Below are 19,571 nucleotides of genomic sequence, written 5' to 3' on the forward strand. Positions count from 1 at the left end.
GCGGCCTATACACGCACGCGGCCTATACATGCGTAAATACGGTAATTCTGAAATAGCGCCTACACACTTATGCAACAACGTCTCAACTTACGCCTTACTCATTACTTGACACTAATCATATAATTAAAGCTGATATTTTGCGGTTTAAATGCTATAATCGAGATATCAAATTTAGAAACGCTATCCTGTATTAACCGTGATTATGTTCGTTAACACTGCCAATGAAGTGAAGCTTATCGTTCCATCTCTCGGAATTTTATACTGAGGAACGCGGTAGAGCAGTTGGTTGAGGCACTATGTTACAAACCGGAAAGTCGCGGGTTCGATTCCCGATGAGGTCATCGGATTTTTCGGTTGATATAATATTTCCAGCCCTGAGGTCGACTCAGCCTCTACCAGAAATGAGTACCAGGAATCTTCATGAGGGTAGAGGGCGGACGAAGCGTAAGGCCGACAAACCCACCACCATCTGTAAGCCGATTTTCTAGAAAATATGGGAGCCCCGACGTCTGACAACCTTATGGGTCTCCACAGCCTGTTACAGGGATAGTTTTCTTTCTTTACGTTCGATTGCTGGTTCGATTAAATAAATTGCTTTACCAGCATCCGCTATGACGATCTTATGAACACGCTCGTACATTCCTATAACTTGAAGGTTAGCACCAGCTTCTCACTGTGGAAATCGAAAATCGACCCCAGGTCAGACCATTGTGGGATTTGTGTGGAACAAAGTGGCACTGGGGCGAATTTCCTCCAAGTGCTTCGATTTCTTCTGCAAGTTCGCATTCCCATAACTGCTCCATGTTCATTAATGACGTTATCATCTGGCACCAGTAGTCTGGGTACTCACAGCGCCTGGACTGGATTGATTTGGTCCTTTGAACACGGTAACAAAATTTCGGGTTCCATGAAATGTCACAAATTTCTTCAGTAGCTGCACAACTGGAGGCTTCACAAGAAGGGCTCAGATTCATGAAGTTAGTTACTGATGTCAATATAAAGAATGCATTCTTATGGGATGTGGCGCCGTGTAGATATTTTGTTAACCGGGGTTTCAGAGGAACGTATCGCCTCCATCTTCAGGGTATAAGAAATCCGCGAGCGATGAACCAGCGTGAGCAGGTGTGTGTAGACTACCCGACGCCACATCCCAGAAGACGGCATTCTTCATAGTCACCTCCGTGAAAACCTCAAACCTTACATACCAATATAAATATAATTTAACCTCTACTATCGTCTTCAGAAGGGCCGCGCCATAGCTCAAGCGGTTATTCGCTGGCTTATCACCGCGGTGGCCCGGGTTCGATCTCGGGTCTGGTCAAGTGGGATTTGTGGTGGACAAAGTGGCGCTAGGGGAGGTTTTCTCCGAGTACTTCGGTTTCCCTTGCCAATGTTGATTCCACAAATTGCTCCACAATCACCCTCACCTATCATCTGGGGCTGGTACAATAAGCCAGAAGTGGCCGCAGTACAAGGGACTTAGTCCCACCGCACTAGCAATAAAAAAAATCGTCTTCAGAAATTACAAACTAAACATTTTTCATTTTTCAACAACAGTCAGTGCGTAAATTCAAACAGAACACATATTAAAAGGACTCGATTGTGAAAGTGTTAATTTCTCCCACAACACAAGTAAGATCCCCCGTCTTTCTCAATGACACGAAAACACCGTGACCCCGAATTCGAGAAATCCCATTTTTTAACAGGATGCCTTGAGTTCATGGTTTCAGATAAAATAAATCAGTTGCCCTACACTTATTAACTACCCATTCCTTACAATAATTAACGAGACAACGGATTCCCGGGGTGGGGTTCTATTCAAGAAACAGCGTTCGTTACAAGCAATACATGGCCATCAAACACACGGGAGCTCTCAGCGTGCGAACTGTCACGTCACAATATATGGGCTATTCAGTTTGTCATTAACTCTAGTAAATGTGGGAAAGTGCAGCCCTTCGAGCAGGATCCGGTATCCTTATGTACAGGTTGGATTTGAGGTGCTCACAGCGGTACTTTGAACAATACTATGTCATACCGCGCAATCTGATATGTCACTCACGTTTAGGAGGAATTTACAACCTTCATACTGAGGGCCGGGAAGTGAGTCGAACAAGAAGCAAAGAAAAGAGCTTCTAATTATTATATTAATGTTGCCGCGTGATAATATAGCAACACAGTGCGCCAACAGGGCGCAGCATGATCTGGATGCAGGTGGTACTAATTCTGTCGATGTGTCATCTGACAATAACAGTCTCTCTGTCGTCAGCTATCGTCATTTTCATGAGAAATGCTTATTTAGATGAGCTTCCTTGAAATCTGTATTTTGGATGTTTCATCACTGGGTGTTAACACTGGACTGTGAGTATGCGCAGTCGGAACTGAGGGCTGTAAACATGCCGTGGACATCGACCGAAGTCTGACATTTGTTTCATGGCAATTACACCTTATGGTCAATGAACAAAGGGGATTCCTTTGATTGAATCACAAAGTCAGACTCTGGAGCTAATTAAGCTGTTACCACCAGACAGAGAGAGAGAGAGATAGTGAGGAACGTGAAAGATGGAGATAAAGTGCCGAAAGAGATCTGGAAGATGTCAGGGGTGTCCAGGCCGAAACCCATGAACCGCTTGCATTTTAGTAACAGGCTATTTCAAATACGGCAATCAGAGCCCATTAACGGATTCTTGAATGGTACTGCCTTCCGGGATGAGGCATAATGTAGCTTGGTAGAAATTAACCAAACGTTTCGGAGTAACATACTGCCTTCATCTTCAAGGTCGAGGAGCAGGCCAAGGAAGGACACAACACGAAGCAACTAGCAAGCAAACTGTGCTTGATGGTTCGCTTATTATCTAATCCTGAAGATGGAGGCCGTACGTTCCTAACGAAACGTCGTAAACGCCTACCAGATTACACGGCGTCACATCCCAGAATATACTGCACAATCACCGCCGTAAATTCCTCAAATCCAACGTAAATTACTAGTCGATTATCAAGACAGGTAGTAAGTGTTCATATCTGGTATTTTTTTGAAATACGACGCGACTGGACTGTGATTTGTTTAATGATACTGAATCGCCTGTAGTGGTTTGTCAGTTATGGATGAGAATCACTAATTCTTGCGAATGATGGGTAGGACCGTATAGATAACAGTAATCTAAATCTCTAGGTTAAATCCCAAGAGTAACCTCGTTGATGCAAACGAAATTCATAACTCTAGACAGTCACTTCCCTGTTCGAGATTCGAACCAAGTATATATTCGGCTTATAAGTCAGAAAACATTTCAACAGAGGTTATTTTTATTTATTTAACGACGCTGTAAGTAGTTCGTTCTATACAACGTGAAACGGTAGAATGATCAGTGAATGGTGCGCCAAAGCTTAATTTTAGATGTTATCCTAGAAGTTGTCTGGGTGACCTGAGGAAAACTATGACCAGCATCAGCCAGAATACTAAGATTCGAACCGAGCACCTCCCGACTGTAATGCGAACATTTTCGGTAAGAGCGATTACCGCGTTGCAACATATAGAGTGTCCTAGTTACTATAGGATTCTGACGATTTTGTATAACACACAGAGATATTGGGTTTTCGGACTTTATCCATCGTCCTGGTTTTAAGATAACTAAGAAAAACACGACGTTTCGGAAACTGGATCTATTTCCGTCCTCAGGTGAGGGAAAACACCTATTCTGTTGGGTCCCTTAGACCCAGTTTCCGAAACGTCGTGTTTTTCTTAGTTATCTTAAAACCAGGACGATGGATAAAGTCCGAAAACCCAATATCTCTGTATAGACTGTCCTATTTCTATAATTATTATTATTATTGCTATTCTGTTGCTTTTGAAAGAGGGGAAAGGGCAGAACAAGCATGTTGCTGTGAAGATGACTTAAATGCGGACGCAGAGCGACAAGCGACGTTGCCTGGAAGCCAGTTATAATTCCGATAAATGGCTGATACGTACTTTCCGAAAGAGCAACTAATGAAGCTGTTATCTAATATTCTGCGGACTTATTACACAGAACCCGGTAATTACAGTTGCTAAGGTTGGTAAAACACATCACCCCGGGGGGAACTCCCCGCAGGGCATTCAAAATAGGCACAAGAGCAACGAGTTCGCTATTGCTCAAAAGGAGATAATGAGCCGGTGAAAGGAGCATGCTTGCAAGATGGCCATAATCAATCATTAGGTGCTATTGTGTCTCTATTTTTCTTTTTGCACTGAGCCCACCCAAATATTTAGATCCCCGTTCTGCGCACAAGTTGAAGAAGTCACTCAACAAATAAAGATTTCTCGCAAGACTTTCTCTCATCCACTCTACTTTTAGGGCCTGTTTCCTTACTCTTTCCCTTCTGACCTCCTTGTACTACCCACTGATTTCTCCCGTCTTTCTAGTCTTGGAAAAGGTCCCTTACAAAGCCCTCAGATTTTTTTTTCACTTTTTCCTCACTCTGACTTGTTCGCTCAGGGCATCGTCCCTCACCGTACATCCGTAATACTTTTTATACAGTCGACTTATTTTATTCCCTGAAGATGGTAGCATAACTTCACTCCGAAACATCGGCGAACACCTACCATATTACACTGCGTCACACCCTAGAAGACAATAAACTTTACGGGTTTGTCGTCTGGCAAACGGAATTGCTTTGTGAGGCTACCTGGTTTGGATTCAGATGTGGCATAAACTATTCTAATATCCTAGTTACTTTTCATATAAACCTTCAAAACGGTCATGAGCGCTTCCTTCCACAAAACTCTACATTCTGATTCATTTACAGCAGGTTAGGTTCAAAACAGTATAACTTACTAACAGAAAAGTTATTCCTCATCTCCTAGCACCATCATTGAAGCAAATCAGTGTTTACTTACGTAGTTCTGGTCCTTTCTGGACTTTCAAGAAAAGGGGCTCTTGGATGCAACAAGGAATGTTTCTGAGACAAGATCTTCAGAAAGGGCATGTGGCCACTCACATTCCAGGATATAACATTCCTTTTGGTGGAGTTTTCTTCAAGTATAAAATTCATCTAAATGATATATAAAAATTCAGTTCCTACTTTAAAGAAAACACACAGTATCTCGATTACAGAACCCACAGGTTAATACAAAGGTGGGATAGCTGAGTCAATAGAGTGACGGGTTATTTTTCTGGACGGCCAGATTCCTCCATCCGGGAGGGTAAGAAAGTTTTCTCTTCTCGACAGTGACCAGACCGCCTACGGGGCTCACCAAGCTTCCTAAACAATTGGTACCGGGAGTTCTTTCCCCTGCTGTAAAGCGGTCCGGAGCGTGAGTCTGACCACTCACCTCATCTGTCGAAGTCAAGAATTGTGGAGCTATACCTCTACTCTCCCTTATGTCTTCATGGCGTAATGCTTAATAAATTAAGTACAGGGACAATTTTATCTTTTACAGATTAATGTTGAGAATCATACGGAACAAATAAAAGCGCTTTGTGGGCAACACGAAGATTTCTCAGAAAGGTCAAAGAACATATTTATCAGAACAATGCAACAAGCATACTATATAACGTCTGAAATAAATGTTGGAAATCTCATCGACACTAGAACACTGGAACGCTTACACGTGTGTTACACTATTCTTTACGACACTGTCAGTGTTTACATACCTCTTCCAGCGCCTCTCGAAACACAGACATGACGGCTGGTACATGTACACGCAACAGTGGAGGGCACTTCCAACATGTTGTGTGAGCACTCATATGTCTTCCGCATCCAGTGTCTTCTTTTTTGTGAGACTTAAATTGACCACTCTCTAGTAATAATCCTAAAATGTGTGAACCATCGTGAGTAACAGATTTGTATTCTGGAGGTATTCAGTTCGAAACTCCGCAGGGTCACAAGCTATCATGATTGAAGAAGTTCTTCATAGTTTTCCTCTACGCAGATACTGAGATAGTACTAGGGTGTCGACCACCTTCACCACTGATCCTCAAGATGGGGGCTATGTGTTCCTTGGAAACGCTTGTGTCCATATACAAAGCTAAAAGATATTGCAACCAAGAAGACTAGAATACGAAGACATCGCCGTAAAAATCCGAAAACTTACTGCCACGATATACGGTGTATATGTGCCTACAGGCGGGGTTTGCGTTGGTGAATACATTTACTGACCACTTACAGATCGTAACTACAAATAGCTATAACACTATCGCTGCTTCTAAATTTTACAGTTCACTAGAGCACACAGTTTAATGTTGTCAATCTGTTACTAGACGTTACCTGGTAACGGCTTCCACCATGGCTATTCCTCTGTCTCCGGCTCAAGTCCTCTCTTCACAGATTCTAGTACAGAACTATCAACTGACTTTATCCATTGCTTATAACATCTTTGCACGAACCACGCAGAAAACATAGCTCATCCATTGTTGCAGTGCAACTGTTGCATTATTAAGGATCTGCTGCCTAGCAACGGGAACGTGACTACCAAGCCGTTTCGTAGCAATGGTCGCTGTTTACAGAGTCACCGCTTAGCAACGGTTCTATACACTACAATAAATATATTATCTTCCTCTGGATTCCAACGTCCGACTTCCCAAATACGAAGAGATAACTACGAACGGTGCTCTATGGTGAGGGGACCTCAGGGTGGATAACCGGACTTTACGAAGTCCGAACTGAGTTCCCCCCGCCCCAATTCAATCCACATACTGGCGCAATCAGCAGCCTGCTAACCGTCTAATTATGTGACACACTCTCAACACGGACTGGGCTTGAGGTTCCTACAGCCGTGACTGTAAAGTGAGCTATCTTCTGGGATATGAAAAAGTGTAGCCTGGTTGTTCGGAGGAGCGCACTGCCTCCCTCTACAGGCTAGAGGAATACGGCAGGAAAGTTACAAGACAAACTTGGAAAGAAAGCAGAGATTTATTGTTCCACAACGATTGCGACACAAAAATTTCTCTTATAAATCTTATGGCTAGTTACAGCGACACACAAATCAAGAGCACTGTATACTTAAAAGCGTCTCTGGCACCCATTCTCTTCTTACAAATATATCAAACCCTTAAAAAATACATAATAACAAAACTGATTTTTACTGCCAACAAACTCTATCTTATATCGTCACTGGGTGGCTAGGAGTTATCCACATTTTTCCTCAATTTTCCTCACCATCTCCGGTGCGTAAGTCCGGTAATTCGAGCGGAATTAAAATATCGCGCCGCTTGCCACGTTCCTCTGCAACGTCGGTGATCATCTATCGGAATACACGGCGTCACATCCCAGAAGAAGGAATTTATCAATAATTAGTTTGCTCATGACAACAGGTTGAAGAGCTTTCGGAGCGGTTGACACCTTCACCGAAAGGAGATGTAACTGATGAAGTAGTCGACAAAACGGATGACGATTCATAGGAATATATTGTAAAAGATGGAAGGCTCTTTATCTGAGACTCAGATTAAATCAACATATATATACGTGGAGGCTCCATGAAGGTGTTAGAAGCTCTGGTAATTGCACAGAGCGCCTCCTGTGACAAGAGCTTGAGTTATAATAGGCCTGTTCACTTGTATTAATGAATTCTTCCTCCTATTGAAATTCTAATGGAGATGTTGTAACGTCTGTTGTTTATTCCAGCATATGCAAAAGCAAGCTGTGATAAGCAACAACTAGCGTGACATTATTTGCATATGTAAGAGATAAATCGAAAATCGTCCACATGAATATGCATAACGCGAGAGCTTCGCCTAAATTATATCGCGTATTTTATTTATTTCTATCTACCTGTTAGATTAATTGATATTGTGATAGGCGCCATTGGGTATAGTACCTTAAGTGCTTAATAATTATCTGTTAGAACAAAAATTCCAAAAAGGAAGTTTTAATGCCTTACGTACTTAACCCTTTGAAACAAAATGGTTCTATATGTATCACAGGTTTTAACGTATTAAAACTCTTTAACTTCTCACCTCTGCACACAACGAAGCCCACATCCTAAAATTTTACTCTTTCACTTCCTAGAACTTCATCCTCTCTCAAATTTACCTCTAACAGAGGGATGAGCGGGCTCTCTCTGTGAACCTACAAAATCGGGGGAGTAAATATTTTTATTTCTCCATCCTAAATGTAGGGTTTCTCCCTGCACCCTCCCCCAATTTCTCTTTTCTTCCTTATGTTTTTAATGGGTTATTTATCGAAACAAAGTCCGTCCTACAAGGTATTTTTATGTAGCGCATTTTTCAACCGACAAATGCGGAAAATCTGCGCTTGGGCCCTGAAAATTACTTATAGGGGTTCTGTATGTTGTTTTACGACGTTACCAACAGCGAGAATTTGTAGCATTGAATGCGAGGATGGCAGGAGAATGATGCATTGGAAAGGCTCTGGAACGAAGCTGTCGCAGTCAATTCCGGGCATTTCTCAAGAAAGACTAGGGAAAGTCAAGAAATCCTCCAGTCATGATATCCGCTGTTTCCACCGATGTTCGAATTGAACGCCTACTGAGTGGGATTCTAGAGTGTTCCCGCTCCTCCAACCCGCTTGGTTGCTCACTATTTTGAGTCAATGCATTCCTGTTCGCACCCGAAACTTTGGCAAATATCTACCAAACTATATGACAGCACGTACTAGAACAATCTTCAGTTAGTGCGTCTGTGCTTTCCACCTGATGTAATAAGTCTGCTTCAGGTCACGAATTTTGATACAGAGAACCACACCAAGGACCTCGCTAGAAAAAGTCTGCTTAAACTAATTTATTCAAGACGCTACACCCAACAGAACGTTTCTTCACAACTGGCAGTCTCTATGTGCAGGAGGTCACAGGGTTCAACTTTTATTTCTTACCGAGTAGCGGGCGTTTCCAAATTTGGTTACATATGGGATATAGTTGCAGAAAACAATTTGCTACATTCAACCATCTTCTGCATGGAACGGCTTGTCACGGTACTATCTGGGAGCCACCTGTAGCCACACGGGAGGCGGGCCGCCCAACATACCCTCCATGTTGTCGAGCACATCCCCTACTAAGTCTCATTTCGCACACGCTCCTGGCGTGTCTTAGCGACATATTGATCAGCCGCGTACTTGAGTGGAAACGGTAAAGTTGTCCCTGTGCTTAACTAATTAAACACTACGCCATGGAGACATATGGGGGAGTGGATGTATAGATCCATATTTTCTTGACCTCGGCACTACTTGGAGGTGAGTGGTTAGCTTCACGCCTCTGCCGCTTTACCCCAGGGGAAAGAGTCCTCGGTACCCATTGTATAGGAGATTCGGTGGACCCCAGAACCGGTCTGGACGATTGGAGAAGTAAAAATTCTTGACCCTACCGGGACTCGAACTCCGACCCTTCTATCGTCAAGCTCGTAGGCAGTCGCTATACCGACTACGCTATCCAGTCTCTACCCCCTAAAACGGGCCACAGACAAAAGAAGCCTAACACATCTTTTAGTGCGCTTTTGCTAACGCGACGATAAACGGGTCTTACCCCTTCCCGGGCAAGAACGTCCAGAATCCTCATATTCTGGTATCTTGAAGGGAAATGGGATAGCTCAGTCGGTACGGCGGCGGGCTGCAGGCTGGACGGGCACGGTTCCATTCCTAGGAGGGGCAAGAGATGCTTTTCTTATTCAGTGTCCAGACTTGCTCTGGTTTCCACCCACCTAACCTTACCCTATCAAACGGGAATCGAAGGCTTTTTCCCCGGAGCTAAACCGCTGGGGCGTGAATCTTGACTACTCCTCCACTTAGTGCTCATGTCAGGAGTAATGGAGCCGTACCTCCATTCTTTGACACGTCTTCATGGCGTGGCGTTTAATTAATTAAGCACAGGGACAAATTTAATTTTTTTATTAGATATGACGCCGTGTCCTAGACAGAGACGCCGTGAGCGACGCTGTACCTTATGAGTCGACCCGACTTGGCAGCAGGGCTCTACGCCTGAATGCGTGCTCGCAAAAACAAAATAAATAAGTCCACCGCATTAATCTTCATTTTGCAGTCAATCATTTTAATCTCTTCATAACTGAGATTTAACAGTTCTGAAGCTGAGAACGACGTAACAGTATCAAAAGCATCAGGTTCATCTACTCTGTGTAGGTGAAGAATGCCTAAAGTTAAAGTGTAAAGCTATCCCTGTAACAGGCCGTGCAGGTCCATAGGAGTGTGAGACGTCGAGCTACCCTCATTTTTTTAAACAGTCGGCTCACAGATGGCGGTGGTGATTGTCAGCCTTATTCGCCGGCTGCCCTTTACCCCCCAAAGAAGATTCCTGGTACTCATTTCTGTTAGAGGCTGAGTGGATCCCAGGCCCACAGTGCGGCTGGAAAGATTACGTAAACTGAAAAAATCCATCTCATTAGGACTCGAATCCGCGACCTTCCGGCTTGTAGCTTAGTGCCTCAATCAACTACGCTACCGAAAGGTACTCTCGTCTTTCCCCTGTTAATGCACATTAACGCTGATTTTTCTCACATTAAGTTTACATCTGAGTTCCCTAAGTTAAAGGGAAAACATTTCAAAACGTAACTCAAGGGTCCTATGAAGACTGTGAGTAACTGTCCAGTTGGCAGCAAACCTGCTTCATACTCGGAAGGCACCACATTCAAATCTCGGCTTGAAAACTTAGATGTCCTAACATGGTTTACATGCCTTAAATGTGGTCACGACCGCGTCTTTCCAAATCCTAACCAGTTCGGCACTCAGTAATCAACCTGCACATTTGATCAAACTGTGGCTATCTTGAACCTTTGCTACTGGCCAACGGAAAGAATGTGTTATTCCACTGGACGCTGTTTAATATTCATTTTGTAATAATAAATAAACGAATACATATTTGTAATCGTCAGTGAGTCGACTGTCTAGAAAATGCGGGAGCGTCGACGTCTCACAATCCCATGGGCCCCGATGGCCTGTTATAGAGACATTTAATGGTAAATTCTTCCCTCTTAATCAAGCACCATACCATGAATACGTAGGGGGATGGAAAGGTAGGTTCAAATATTTCAAATCCTTGTACTATTAAGGCGGAGGTTAGTGGTCTGCTTCATTTCGCTTTACCCCCTACGAGACAGCCTCGGAAACCCAATGGATAGGAGGTCGGATGTGCCCCAGAAACGACATGGAAGCCGAAAAAAGAAAAATAATCCTTGTTGGAAATCGAATTCTGATAACTTGGGTCTGCAGGCCATAGCCAAGCCGCTACACTGATATGATTTTAAATACAGGAGGAAATGAAAATAATACTCGACACAGAGGCCGCCTCTGTGGTCTAGTGGCCAGAGTTCGTGGCTACAGACCCAGAGGCCCCGGGTTCGATTTCCGACGTTACCAGATTTTCTGAGAAATACTGTGTCTGGAACGGGATCCACTCAGCCTCGTGAGGATTACTGAGGAGCTACTTGAATGGAAAAATAGCGGCTCCGGTCTAGAAAACCGAAATTAACGGCCGTGGGAATCCGTTGCGCTGACCACGCGACACCCTCTATCGGCAAAAGTTGGCACTAACTTTTTCGATCTCTCGGTCGGTATAGTTCTCTTGCGGAATAAAGCCAAGGAGTTTAGTTTTTTTATTTAAAACCTACACAGAATTTTTTAGAAGAATGAGGATCAGTTCTGAAGCGGAAGAGAGCCTAAGAGAACCTCTGTGACCTGTATTCTAAACGAGGGTAACATTTCTCCTGAGTCGTTAATAAGACACCAACACCTGTTGGACACGCGCTATTGAAATGGAATTATTCTCATTCGAACAGAGAGGGGCAGTACCGATTGGTTTGCTGTGCATCTTACTGGACAATGAGGTTTCAAATCAAGAAAATATACCTATTATCTTTGTCGTGTGTTTGGGTCTGCTGGGCTTTTGTGATAACTATGATGAAACTTCAGTTTCGATAAGGAGATGGGATGGTGTAGACGTAACACGCTGTATACTTATTCGAGAAATTCACGGTTCCATCTTTGTCAGGGCATCGGCTACACGAATGAAAATTTTCGTTGAGCCCCTCCAGACAAACTCCTGGATAATATCTGGATTAATCCGCGACCTCTTCCTTCCAGATTCTTTCCTACTATTCGATGCTATGAAATCGGAGATGGTGACAGCGTCGGTAAAGAAACACAAAAAGGGAAGAACATCTCTGAAGATAGTGAACGAGTTCTTACTGAAAGGAGATCGTTGAAAGCCGAAGGAAATGTATGAAGAATGGGACACATGCACAACTGAATGAAGAAATTAATTATCAGCCAAAATTAGATTAGAAGATTACTGTCCCATGAGAAGAAATTCCGTGCATTATTTAAACACATTTTCAGAGGAACATTCAGCCTCCATCTACAGGACATCTTAGTTCCTATTCTACCTTTAAGACGGAGGGAGTAGGTTCGTACCAAACATTAACACCTGACATTAAGGTAGGAACACAGACTGAGGGTGTTTGAGAATAGGGTGTTGAGAATATCTGGACCGAAGAGGGATGAAGTCACAGGAGGTTGGAGAAAACTGCATAATGAGGAGCTTCATAACCTGTATTCTTCTCCAAGTATAATTAGAATGATCAAGTCAAGGAGGATGAGATGGGCATGGCAGGTAGCACGAATGGGGGAGAAGAAGAATGCATATAGGATATTGGTGGGAAAGCCAGAAGGAAAGAGACCACTGGGAAAACCAAGGCGAAGGTGGTTGGACAATATTAAAATGGATCTTAGAGAGATAGGATGGAATGGTATGGATTAGATTGGTATGGCTCAGGATAGGGACCAGTGGAGGGCTCTTGTGAACACGGTAATGAACTTTCGGGTTCCATAAAATGCTGGGAAATTCTGCAGATTTGGTTTCTCCTCAAGAAGGGCTCAGCTCCATGAGTAAGTAAGTAAGTAAGTATGCCTATTTATGTTTTATTTATCGAAGTTTCCAGTACCTCAGATTTTTTCATCAAATGGTATGGCGGTGAGTCAATTACAAATTTGAAAGGATGTTTAAGGAAGTGGTCGTGGCCTATTTCAAGGCAATACGCCGAAATCGCTTGTATGGACTGAGGGTTTTATCTACGTTCATGTGAATGTAGCAACCTCGATACACACTCTGAGCCTACATCATTTATGCCTAAAGTAAAAACGTAATACTGCAGATAATGGGTTGCTTCCAGCTGCGACGGCAACGGGTCTAGTAGGTCACGTGAAAGTACTGCAATACCCAAAGAGGGCGATTAATTCCACCGCAGATGTCCGTGACCTAAATGGGTTCAAACCCTCGCTGGAAGAGTCGAGAAATTCAAAAAACGAAAAATCGAAAGATCAAGTACCATTCCTGTCACCAATGTGTCGTAGCCCATTTTATTTGAAGACAACCTTCTCAAGCTAAGCAGTAACTAATGTTATGTGTAAAGTTATTTAGTTTCGGTATGATTTCGTCTGATCAGTATGAATGAAACTGCATAATGAGATGCTTCACGATTTAACTTCATAGAGCTGAACCCTTCTTGGGAAGTTGACGGTTGAGCAGCTGCTCAAGAACTTCCCAGCATTTTGTCGAACGCGAAGGTTCATTACCGTGTTCGCAAGAGCCCTCCACTCGTCCCTATCCCGAGCCAGATCAATTCAATCCCTACCATCCCATCCTATCTCTCTAAGATCCATCTTAATATTGTCCACCCACATACGTCTTGCTTTTCCTATTGGTCTCATTCCTTCTGGCTTTTCCACCAATATCTTATATTAATTTCTCTTAACCTCATTCGTGCTAGATTTCCTGCCTATCTTATTCACCTTGACTTGATCATTCTAATTATACTTGGTGAAGAGTACAAGTTATGAAGCTCCTCATTATGCAGTTTTCTCCAACCTCCCGTAACTTTAGCTCTCTTCGGTCCAAATATTCTCATCAGTACCCTGTTCTCAAACACTTTCAGGATAGGCAAATTAAATAGGATGCGATGAGCAGGAGCTGTAGAACGCATGGGTGACCAATACACGTAAAATTTATTTAGAATATTTTAAGGAACGTGACTATTTGAGAGAATTGCGAGTTGATGTGATGATAATATTAAAACTGATCTGAAGGTAATAAGATGTTAACTGGGTTCAAATGACGCCGGTCACGGTAGCCGAGCGGTCTAAGGCATGCACTGTCTTCGCTCGCTCGGAAGCCGCGATCGTGGGTTCGAATCCCACTCAGGGCATGGATGTGTGTGTGCGTTTTTCTGTGTTTGTCTACAGGTAGAGGCCTTGCGACGAGCTGATCACGCGCCCAAGGAGTCCTACCGCATGTGTAAGATCTAGAAAAACCGAAGTGAACGGAGTTCATGGAGGTAGACCTAGGCCCTCTGGGGCTGTAGTGCCAAGGGGGGGGGGGTCAAATGATACCGGAATGCTGATCAGTTCGAGGCTTCTTTGAGCATGGCGATGAACTCTACTGGTACATAAAAGACGGGGATTTCTTTAGTAACTGAGGGACTACTAGGTTCTCTAGACGGGACTTATTCCGAGGGCTTGATTCTTAAAGCTAATGTTGCATCTATATTTAATTAATTAAGCACCATGCCATGAAAATGTATTTGATATATGCCATGCAGAAACTGGCTGACAAAATGTGTCGGACATTTCTTAAATGAAGATGTGAATAATTATTTGTGTTGAATATAACTCTAAGCACACCTGTAGCAGGAGCCGTATTTTTCATAATCACCAGCGCCATCACCAACATAAACAATCTGGCTTTTGCGACTCAGAGATCTCTGGAAATTACAATGACCGTAAACAATAATATTTCGGAGTAACGTACTGTCTGAAGATGGAGGCAGTGGATACCTCCGAAATGTGCCTAGTAACCTACCAGTTTACACGGTGTCACAAACTTAGAGGACCACAATATGGCAATTCTTTACGCTGGTCATTTCTCAAACAAAGGGTGCTTATTTCTTTGGTGATCTAATGGCGCTGTCACCAGCTACGCTGTATACCGAAGAACGAAAGAATGGTAGATGAATTAGAAAGGATTTGGAAGGAGCCTTCGTGGCTTTTAAAGGCTCATACATGTACGAGTCTGGTTCGGCGAGCTTGACTCGGGAGCCGGGCTCGTATTAATATCATCACAAACGCATGAGCTGACTCCCAACTTTGCGACCCACAACACGGACGAGTTTCGCTCATTGGAACCCGAGCCGAGCCGGACTCGCGAGCCAGACTCGTACGTGTATGGGCCCCTTAATCGAAGTTCAAACCCGGCACTTTTCTAGTCTGGGGGAAAAACACGAAATCCTTCAGTGACCCGGCCGGGGTTTGAAAGCAGCACCTCCCGTGTACGAGTCTAGAGCATTGTAGTTATGTCGTCTCACTATGTAGAACCAGTGAGTGCTTTCAAAACGAGTTATCTCGTGTGTAACACGGAAAGATTCGAAAACAAATATAACGCTACGTTCATATTTTCATTGCCTTGCGAGGCCTAACGAAGTTAAGCTCAAACAATAACAACACCTACACATGCATCACAAGTTATTTACAGAGGAAACCGGACTGAGGAGTGAATGGGTGCTTACCTCAAGTGTCCACTTGAGCTCGTGCACGTGGTTTGTGCTGTCACTCGCGTGTGAACCCTCCCACTGTGATGTTTGTACACGCGGACACTTCACTTCACTGGAAACTGCCGGCAAGGCAACTTCCCGCAATCACACAAATGTAAATTCCTTACGAAAACGTTAATAACACTCCCCTATCGGCGAAAATTATTTTAAAGATAATTTGCTCTCAATTTATCGCATAACCTCGTAATGACTTGATGAAAGTCGGTAATATTGTCGTCGAAATATGTAATATCCTTCTCAGAGTCAATCAGTCCTAACTATTTAGCAGTGTTAAGTTGTATTTATGTTGATAAACACAGAATTAATCTCAGTGCTTTCGAAGAAAGTCACATAATTTTTCCATAATTTTAGAACCAAGAAACATAGGCAAAAGAAGTAACATAACACTGACACTTAAAAAGAAATACACCTTCAAGTGGTTTAAACTGAAAATTAAGTAAAATCAAACACTTGAAACGAAAAGTTCAGAGTTTAAACGCATTATTCTGCTAAACTTGTTTTCTCTTTTATTATTTTTTTTCCTTGGCACTACAGCCCCAGTGGGCCTAGACCTACCTCCATGAACTTCTCCGTTCACTTCGGTTTTTCTAGATCTTACACATTCGGTAGGACTCCTTGGGCGGGTGATCAGCTCGTCGCAAGGCCTCTAACTTTACACAAACACAGAAAAACGCGCACACACAAACTAAACATCCTTGCCCTGAGTGGGATTCGAACCCGCGATCCCAGTTTCCAAGCGAGCGAAGACAGCACATGCCTTAGACCGCTCGGCTACCGTGACCGGCTGTTTTCTCTTTAAATGTTGAAATTAACTAAATTACGATTTCTTTAAAATAATTATTCGTAACTTTGTTCAGAATTTAAAATAATTTAGTAACAATAATGTCGATAATTTTCACTGTTAATTACGCCGAAAGCAATGTTACAATAACCTACTTTCTGAAAACTTGGCTATAGATAATCATGTGCTAAGGTGCGCATTGCCAAATAAATTTATGATAATATAAGGTAATTTTTGAAAATGGAAGTTTATCTTTTTGACATAAAAACGTAATGACTTTTAAGACACATCAAATGACTAGCAGCTGAAATAAATAAAGACATCTTACGCTGAAATCATCTCCATTAAATAAGTTCTGCGATATTTGAGGTTAAGTCTGTTTCGAATTAATGCTCACGTCATCCGATACCGTTGCTAAGGACACGAACACACAACAATGGAATTAGTTTTTACTGCGTTAAGATCCGACACGCCGTGCTGCCAGTAGAAGCAGTGGAAACCGACTGGCGACCAGTTTAGCCGCGTACCGTGGACAAGCGCGGGAAGTAAAGAGAAGGGAACAAAAATAAACAGGGCGAACTCTTCAGTCATCATCATCATCATTTCTGTATCACCAACGGAAGCCATCTTGATTGACTGATCTATCACGCTGTTTTAACTTGGGAGATTGTTGCTGTAGGTACGAGTCCTGCTGACTTGGGTGGAAACATGAAGGCAAGTTTGACGTACATATTTTTCATACGAGTTGTTCACGGTTGTGTATAAATCTACTTTAGTGGGAGGAGGAGGAAGAATAAGAAGGAGAAAAGTAAGAAAAATATCGGAAAAGAGGAGAAAATGGAGATAGAGAAAGAGAAAGGCAACAATAAAGGGGTAAAGAGATACAGAGGGAAAGAATAGTGACGTAAGAACACAAATCCTCGTATTTACGGTTTTTTATTGCTAGTGGGGTGGGGCTAAGTCCCTTATACTGCGGCCACTTCTGACCTACTGTACCAGTCCCAGATGATAGGTGAGGGTGATTGTGGAGCAATTGGTGAAATGAAGATTGGCAGAGGAAACCGAAGTACTCGGAAAAAACCTGCCCCAGCGCCACTTTGTCCACCACAAATCCCACTTGACCAGACCCAGCGACTAACCGCTTGAGCTATGGCGCGGCCCGACGTATTTACGTTAAGATCTAATCTTCTTGCGGTGACTATGAAGATTAGGCCTCCAGAATTTTGGGATTTAACGCCGTGTAGTCCTGTAGGAATTTATGGGCCTTTCGGAAGAACTTACTGCCTCAATCTTTAGGGTGGAAGATTAAGTCACGTGGCTTAAACAATGTTGCTTGGCTACTTGCTAAACTTATTGTTCGACCTTGAGGAAGGAAGCAGCGCTTTGATTCCAAACATTGTTAGACTTTCACCACACTACACGGCGTAACATTCCAGAAGCCAGTTCTAGTCAGAATCCTTCACATTTTATGTGGCTAGTTTTCCATAATACCACCACTCGCCTTTAACTGATTCCGTAGTGCTAGGACCAATTTGACTATACCATAGTTATTCAGACGTTTCATATATGTCTGCGTGAAAACAAAGTTCAGTACCGCGTCCACAAAAGTCCACTACTAATGATTCTACATTCCAGTTTGAGAACTGGTCGCTTCTTTCAAATGTTTACTCTTATAAAATGTCGGTATGACTTCTTGGACGGGGGATCGGCATATCTCGAGGCAGCTACCTACACAGGACAACACACACAGAATAAATGCGGGCGGATATCGATGCCTCCAGTGGGATTCGAACCCATGACCTCAGTGTTTGAGCAGGCGAAAATATTTTATGCCTTAGACTGCGCGGCCACTGTGTTCAGCACAAAAATTCACTTCTGGATTCTATTCCGAGCCAGCTGAATCCGAGTGAAACAAAATATTCGGGGTCAGTGAATCAAGCCAATGAAACTCAGAACTAAAGCCAAGTAATGAGCCCATGGGATATGAGTTCTATTCATGAAGCGCCCGATTCGAATCTCTGTCGAAACACCTTACTGAGTTCTTTCGTGGTTTTCCTCAGTCCCTGCAGGCAAGTACCTGGACAGTAACCGCCTTCCCACCTCTGAGGTTCGGGTTTCATCCTAAGACAAATCATGTGGGATTTGTGGTGGACTAAGTGGCACTGGGGTTGGTTTTCTCCGATTACTTCAGCTTCCCTTGCAAAATTCTCATCCACACACTGTTCTACGTCCATCATCATCCGTGGCAGACGTACCAAGAGGGCTGTCTCACCCCACCCAAAGAAACTAAAAAAAATGCCCGCACAGTACCCTAAGATAGACCACGACCGCATCCCTTCCGTTCACTGCCATCCAATCATTCGTCGCTATACAGTGTCCGTTACTAACAGAGCTATGAACTGTAGAAACAAGTATCTCTGTGTTTAATTAAACACCACGCCATGAAGACGTATTGGAGAGTGGAGGTATAGTTCCATGCATTTTAACCTCAGCACTAGATGAATGTGGGCCGTCACCTTCACGTTTCTGCCGCTGTAGCCGCAGGGAAACAGCTCCCATTGCACAGGAAGCTGGCTGAGATTTAAAGCCAAGATGCACGGTTACGGAGATGAGAACAATCTCTTATCTCTGCCAGGAATGAAGCCCAGATTCATTGGCTGTCCAGCGCTGAGCCCGTCACTATACCGAGATTTCTCCGCCAGAGAAAGTGTAAGTAATTGTTAGTTCTAAGAATGAAGAGGGATACAGGGATATCGTTTCGAAATAAATTCACAATAGATATGCAACTGTTCTCTGTGAGGTAAGGACCAAAATGTTAGATCTGAGTGATATTCGGACAAGGTTCCAGTCTTGAAGTAGTAGTAGCAGCATTAGTATCAATAGTACGAAGAAGTAGTAGTAGTTGATTAAAAGCGATACTACCAGAAGAACAAGGGTGAGATAAAGAAGAGGCGGAACAGAAGGAAATGGAGAGAGAAGTGGAGGAGAAAGAATTAGAGGTAAACAAAAAGCAGATGAATGAACAAGATAAAGAGAACAAGCAAGAGGAGAAAGAAGGAAGAAATGATGTACAGGAGAACACGATTATGAAGTCTGGGGAAGAGACAGAGAACAAGACGATGAAGCAGAAGGAGAAGACAAGAAAACAGCTTGGGTCTGATGGAAGCAAGACTCCACCACATCCTGCTCTCATATCCGAAGAAAAAGTGACTTTTCTGTTTTGAGTTTCCGGTGCCCATGGTGATAATTGTGCA

The 19,571-nt window shown here is 43.2% G+C and overlaps 1 protein-coding gene across 3 annotated transcripts in view; it reads right to left on the reverse strand.

The window, feature by feature from the left end:
• The window catches only part of LOC111866769 (protein Wnt-5b), a 440,161-nt gene extending 423,360 nt beyond the window's left edge, over positions 1 to 16,801 (reverse strand). The window contains exons 1-2 of one of the 3 annotated variants that reach the window (XM_033752396.1): positions 16,646 to 16,801; positions 15,492 to 15,595 (exon numbers count right to left, since the gene is read on the reverse strand). The gene's annotated coding sequence lies outside the window, so the exon portion shown is untranslated. Of the gene's footprint in view, positions 1 to 15,491; positions 15,850 to 16,645 lie in introns of all 3 variants that reach the window. The other 2 variants (XM_033752395.1, XM_033752393.1) reach the window with 2 other exon arrangements.
• Between the last annotated feature and the right edge of the window lie 2,770 nt (positions 16,802 to 19,571).

Source organism: Cryptotermes secundus, unplaced genomic scaffold (genome assembly GCF_002891405.2).
Source record: "Cryptotermes secundus unplaced genomic scaffold, Csec_1.0 scaffold367, whole genome shotgun sequence".
Taxonomy (NCBI): Eukaryota; Metazoa; Arthropoda; class Insecta; order Blattodea; family Kalotermitidae; genus Cryptotermes; species Cryptotermes secundus.